The sequence below is a fragment of the Malurus melanocephalus genome, unplaced genomic scaffold (genome assembly GCF_030028575.1).
Source record: "Malurus melanocephalus ecotype Western Australia unplaced genomic scaffold, MMel_1.1 scaffold_707, whole genome shotgun sequence".
NCBI classification, from domain to species: Eukaryota; Metazoa; Chordata; class Aves; order Passeriformes; family Maluridae; genus Malurus; species Malurus melanocephalus.
The window spans coordinates 143985-150535 of record NW_026623939.1 but is presented as its reverse complement, the minus strand read 5'-3'; the positions used below and the strand labels follow the sequence as shown (position 1 = coordinate 150535).

Here is a 6551-nt window from a genome sequence, read left to right as displayed (position 1 = left end):
TGAAGTTTAGCAAAGTTTACCACTCAACCAATGCTCCCACTTTTGTGGTACCAATARGAAAAAGCAAAGCTGCACACATTACCTAATTAATCAGCTCATTTATTTTGAGCTCCACTGAAAAGATGTGGCTAAATCTGTTAAACAATTGTAAAAAACTCTGGGATTTCCACTAATAGATCATACCATGAAAATATGGCAAACTGAAGTTTTTTCCCATTCTTATTCTTGAAGGACAGAAACCTTTGCCTTTTACTTGATACTCCACAAAACAGCTCAAGCTGGCAGCACCACCAAGGTGGTCTTCTTAAGGGCTGCTGAAAATATGGGCTTTGTGAATTAAAAAGAAAATTAAAATACTGCCTAGGTGGATTGATGAAAGGGTGGACTGAGGACTGTTTACTTCTCTCCATTTCTTCCCCTCAGCTGTTGTATGACCAGAGCTTTGACAGTGGGTTTCCCTTTACTTCTTCCACATCAAGCAATGCTTCTTCATGGTGAAATTTCTTCACCAACACTCCAAAGCAGAAGACATATGTGCTTTATAAGCTCAGAGGCAAATGTATTTTAAGTTCACTCATGAAATATGATCATTTAACTCAGCTGAATGTCCTATGCACAGAAAATGTAGCACAGTCCAAATTCTTAAAACAGATGAAGAAGCAGCAACTCATTGCTTATATTTATTTAGTACCAAGCTTCCCTCAAGGTTTAGGTAGTTAATAGCYTTTACAACATCAACCTAAAATATTGATTTTAATTTAAATGCAATGTCACCCTCAGAAATTAAAATATACTTTGTGTTCTGAAAATTTAAGTTTAACAGRATTTAATCTCTTCTATAGTTCTGAAACAATGAGGGACTTGATCCAAGCTTTTCATGACAAGCAAAGTGTCCTTGAGATCAAGAGACACTGCCCTTTCTTTATTCCCCCTTGGAATGGCTCTATTCTGTTTTTGTATTTACCTAATAAAATGACTGCACGAAATGTAACTCAAAGCTTACCTTTGTGATTGTTACCTGCATGTATTAACTACTGAGGCCTATCAAAGTAACCTGATAAGACTGTCATAGGAAAATGAAAAAGGCTATTTTTCCTGGTAAGAGGAAAAAAAAAATCCATCAGTTTGGTTTCAGAAGAAATCAAGGTCTCTSTCTACTGGGGTCTGCAGGAATTGTTTTAGGGAAGCAGGTATTTGGGAGTTAAAGAGCAATAATTATACAATCAGTGCACAAGCCAGAGCTGTCACTTTAAAGCGTGTCCTCAGCTCCTTTAGATCAAAATAAGGGGAACATCACTCTACAGAAAATCAAAAAGGAATGACCAGGGAAATCCTCTAGATATCCTGTTCTCCTTGTATTGTGCTGAGATTCACAAATTACTACATCCCAATTTCACTAAGGAAGTGAGAAAGTATGAGAAATGCCTCTATGTTGCAAGACAGCACTCACCTCCCTGGCTCCCAATGCCCAATGGTACACTTCAAAATAGAACATAATTTCCAAAGAGAAGATAGAGATCTAATTATGCTRTGCTTGATAAAAGAACCACAAGTGTGTTTTGATGGTGAAAGTTAAGTGGATACAAAGTGAATTGCAGACAAGTTCCTCCTAGCACAGGTCATCACCCCTGTGTGGGTTAGGGTTGGGTTACCTGGATCAGATGCCAAAGATTGTCTGCACCAGGCTGAGAGTGCTCTCCCACTCACTCCTGTGCAAGAGCATCTGCTGGTGAGCCCAGTCTTGCAGCAGCATGTTGCCTCAACAAACAATTCTTTTCCTGAAAAAAGCTGAAAGATATAAATCATCATGGTCTCCCAATACTGCAATCGAGGTAGCTATTGATAACCCAGGGATCCATCCGTATATAAAAGCTGTATTAGCAAAACCAAAAACTGGACAAATGTAGAAGCTGTAAGTCACAGAATGGTCTGGGTTGGAGGGAAACTTAAAGTTCCCATAGTTCCAACCCCTTTGCCATGGTAGGGACACCTCCCACCAGACCAGATTGCTCAGARCCCCATTCAACCTGGCCATGAACACTTCCAGGATGGGACATCTACAGCTTCCTGGGCWACCTGTTCCAGTCTAATTCTGCTTTCTCGTGTGACCTTATCTATAATCGAAATCTCTATTCAAAGAGCAGTTCCTTGTCACAGGAACTGTAGAATTACAACATGAAACCATTCGTTTTGGCTACAATGATTTAGCCAGAGCACTATCCTTTGCTTCACTGCTTTGCTTTTAAGCTGAGATCTTTTTGTTCTGCAACTATAAAGGATCTTTTTTTTAATCTTTTTTTTAAAACTGCATATGGTCCCAAGGAGGTATCAAGGCATTTTCTGACATATGCCAAACTGCCTTTCTGCTCTCTCCTGAGGACCTTAATTAAGAAGCAGTGCAAAATATCCTAGAACCAAAATGTTAAGGGTATCCAGAGAGTTTACATGTCAAATTTTTTAATTCATCTTTYCAGATATGAGTCATTCAGTACAAAGGATTACATAGTCAAGTTCTTGAATATTTTATAGGCTTRGGGTTTGAGAAATCTGACACAAACTAAGAACTCATCAAGGGTTCATGATATAGGAAGCAATATTCTATGGGCCTGCACTACAAAGYTCCTCTACAACATGCAGAAGAGATCAATTCTGAGATTCTGCTACAAACACTGCCCTTCCAGAGTTAAAGGATTTCCCTATGGATCTTAATGGAGTCAAAGGCAAAAATGGCTGAGGTAGAAGGTATGATAAAAYAGTATTTCAGTTTTAATGTATAAGCTCATCAAATAAACTCACTAATTACACTTCAGTGAGCTTTAAAAAACAAGTGCACACACACTCTGCCACCAAACCCAAGAAAACCAAACAAAATTCCCACAACTTTGCAATGCACAGACTACCCACAAAAGGTAGACTGACCTTATAGGCAGACTACCCACAAAAAGTTTTAGTGGACAGAAGAAGGCTCATTCTTCTTCACAACCTCAATGCAATTATACCTTTGTTTTTCAGAGGTTTTTTTTTTTTTTCTTGGACCCATAAAGTGGGTCCACTGGGCAATTACTTCGGTTCCAGGGGTAAAGGACTCATATTATAATCTGGATGTTTGACAGTTTTGAATAATATTGGCAGGGATAAAGCTGTACATTATTTCAATTATATTTAACAGAGAGGTCAAAACTAAAGATAYCTGAACCCAGATAACCAGAGAAAGCAAGCACACCTTCATAACACTTTCAAAGAGGAAATTTAAAATCAAAATCAACACACATTAGACAAGAAAATATAACTCCCAGGTGCAAATCCATAGAAAACCTGAATTCAATAATTCCACCACTGTAGCAACTATTTATTTAGCTTAGTGAGCTACCCAGGGTAATTAAGTAGTTCTGAAAGTACTAGGAAAAGCAAGTAAGACTACAGTAGTAATTTAGCACTGAGAATGGAGAAGAAACTAAAAATCAGATTTTCAAGTTACTACTTTGCAGAGGTCTGAAAGGAATGGATAAAGGGAGGGAATGCCTCTCCCCTGGTTCACTGACACTCCTCACCCAGGAGGCCAGAYGAGAACACTAAACTTAAAATTTAAACTTCAACTTAAAATTCAACAAAATTTCAACTTAAAATTTACTTTGCACAAGGATCCCAGAGACACCACACTCCCAAACAAATACACTGAAATAATAAGATTGCTTCTCACAGTGGCAGTTCTGGCTTAATATCTGTGAAACTGTGACCCAAGATGATGCCAAAACTAGTTAAGCTTCTCTAATTACACAAGAAGTCTCTGAATTTACAGCAGTTGAAAGACTTACATAGAAAAAGGAGGGATTAAGCTATAGATGCATTTTATTTAAACATTTCTGAATTAAAGTATCTCTGGTTATTAGGGATACCCCAACAGTAAAAATAATGAAATTATGTTCCTTGTYGCTGATTTGGAGCACCATTTTACTACTGGAGTAAACAAGCAATGAAAATGTACAAGAACCACATTCAAYTTCTTGCTAACAACTTCATTGATGCATGAAAGCAAAGCAGAGTCCAACTTCAAAGGTTGAAGGCTGGCATGAATTAAGTGTCCCTGAAGCCAACCATATTACAGACTGCAGATGCAAGCAGACACCCCAAATGGATAATATTATTTTGACTTTAAACTTCAGCCACTTGAAGAATAAACAAATCTTTAAGCTCTCCTCTCCCCACAATACCCTTACACTGCTATTAAGTGTATCAGCARGCTAATGGACAATGTTTTCAATAATATTCTCACAGCACTGTCYACCACACCAAAAAGGTAGAAAAACAGATCACAAGTTTTGAGTAACATGCATTTAGACCTAAAAGTTAACAGCTCCATCCTTGGATCATTCCAGCCTCACTAGGGATGGACCACAAAGAGCCCATTCTGGGGTCAATTTTGTGCACAGAGCAGAACTGCTGGCACACTTACTCAAAGCATGACAACAGCACTGCACTGGTAAGGTAGCAAACCAAAGTACACTTCAGACACGTTACAGCCACATACAAAAGCTGGAATTTTATTTTAACCAGCAAGTTAGGGCAGTATTGCATAAACTGGGCACTGCACAACATTTCCTAATCAAGGAGGTGAGACCTTTATGGGTTTTACTGTAACTTGAAATAACTCAAACACTGCTCAAACACCATCCCCTATTAGGACTGAATAGATATCACAGCCCAGCATTTCAGACAAGACAGTTTTGAATTAAATAACACTCCTGAGCCATGTCCCTGATGAAAAAGCCAGTGACTCTGTGTGCACAACCCAGGTGTTTAACTGAAAATGGATATTTAAACCTTGTGCATGCATATCATCTAACAGCTTTAGTGTTCATAATCTTTTCATAACTACTCCAGTTATAAATCTCAGGGCTCTGAAGAAGTGTGCTTGCCTCCAGCCTGATGGATTGACTATCCATAGTTTTGCCATTCATCTTACAGTTCTTCATCTCAGTTGTGTTTGTGACTCATTTATTCAAATKAAGTCCCTCAGGAAGGTGTTTTCCTATTTAGAAAGGTATCACTGTCYTTCAAAGTRGCAYAGACTTGRKGGTAYTTTCCACAAGTTCTTGCAACACAACCAACCACAATTCACTGGGAAACCCTTCATATCAAATGCTATGCTACTTATACCTCCCTCCAAGCCAGRTGTCACTTACAAAGTTATTTTTAAGACCAAAAMAAAGCACAYCTGTACAAAACTTAAACCACAGAATGGCTCTTGTCAAATCCAKCAYATCCCAGCCCTTGACTTTCTTGCATATCTTTTTCCATCTACAGCATCTTCAAYTCATTGTATTAATTCAGATCCAAGTGGGACACGATTGGTTACAATGCCACACACCTTGTCTCAAGGCACTTTAAAGGTATACTTAAATATTTGAAATGCACTATTCCAAACCTCTCTGTAGCCCAATTCATTGTASTTCAGTATGTGGAAACCAGAGGTGTTTTTACAACTTCACATCACAGTAAGCCACCTGAGTGACAGTCACTTCACTCTGTCCCTGGTCAGCTCCTCTGATCACTACTTGGAAAACCAGGAATCAAAGCAAAAAGCCACTACCAAACACTTACACACTAATTATCTCTTTGCAGCTGTCARACTCTTCCAGGATCCACCACCATTTTTCATCTACTCCGTTAAAATCTTCCTGTGTATCCATAACCTATGGGAATAAGTAATTCTCTAAGGGAATAAGTAATTTCCAGACACTTCAAAGTTTGCAACCTTCTCATGCTGTTTCACATACCTGACATGATACTTTGAATACAAGCACCTTAAAAATTATGCTCACAACATGAGCATTTTGAAGCTCATTTCCCATTTCAGTGACAATCGTATTTCCAGTTGTCAAATCTATTTAACCCCAAAATGCACCCAAGAATTATTGCTATGGCACTAATTGAAAGTCAAAAATTGAAAGTTCTAAATCTTTATAATAAAAAAAAAAAATCACTTACAGGAAGTTTCTTCCTTCCCATTTATCTGATTACTGCACATAATTCACGTGCAACAAACAAGGTTGGTTAAAGTGATACATAACACAAGCATATAAATAGGATGGTCCCAATAATTGTACATTAAAAGTAAAGCTAAACAAGCTGTTTAGCTTTAAAAGTAAAGTAAAACAAGCTGTTACATTGCCTGACTTCTGGATGCTTAACTGTGCCATCATTAAGTTATCTCTGCCAAAAGTATTTAATAATTGTGTGTCTAGATGAAGTCCAATAGAAGTCCAAACTATTAGGTGGAAACTAAAAATACAGTTTTGTGATTTTTGTACTCAACACATCACAATTCCTTGTTTCCTTCACTTTACTACCAATTTTTCCCCACAGACTTCCCTGGAGAACGTGCATCATGTGCCATGGCTGTATCCAGGTACAGGCAAATAAATCTGTCACAAAGAGCTGGATTTTAGGTGCCCTGCCCTTAATGTGAGCAGTAACTGCGAGTTACACACATTTCTGTTTGTCGATGTCGATGTCCAGGAAACTGAAGCCTTCCAACTCTTTAAAACCTC

General features: G+C 38.2%; 1 protein-coding gene across 2 annotated transcripts in view; it reads right to left on the bottom strand.

Annotated features, from left to right (window-relative positions):
• The window catches only part of USF3 (upstream transcription factor family member 3), a 19813-nt gene extending 18007 nt beyond the window's left edge, over positions 1-1806 (bottom strand). For both annotated transcript variants that reach the window (XM_057384399.1, XM_057384400.1), the window contains exon 1: positions 1653-1806. The gene's annotated coding sequence lies outside the window, so the exon portion shown is untranslated. The remainder of the gene's footprint in view (positions 1-1652) is intronic.
• Between the last annotated feature and the right edge of the window lie 4745 nt (positions 1807-6551).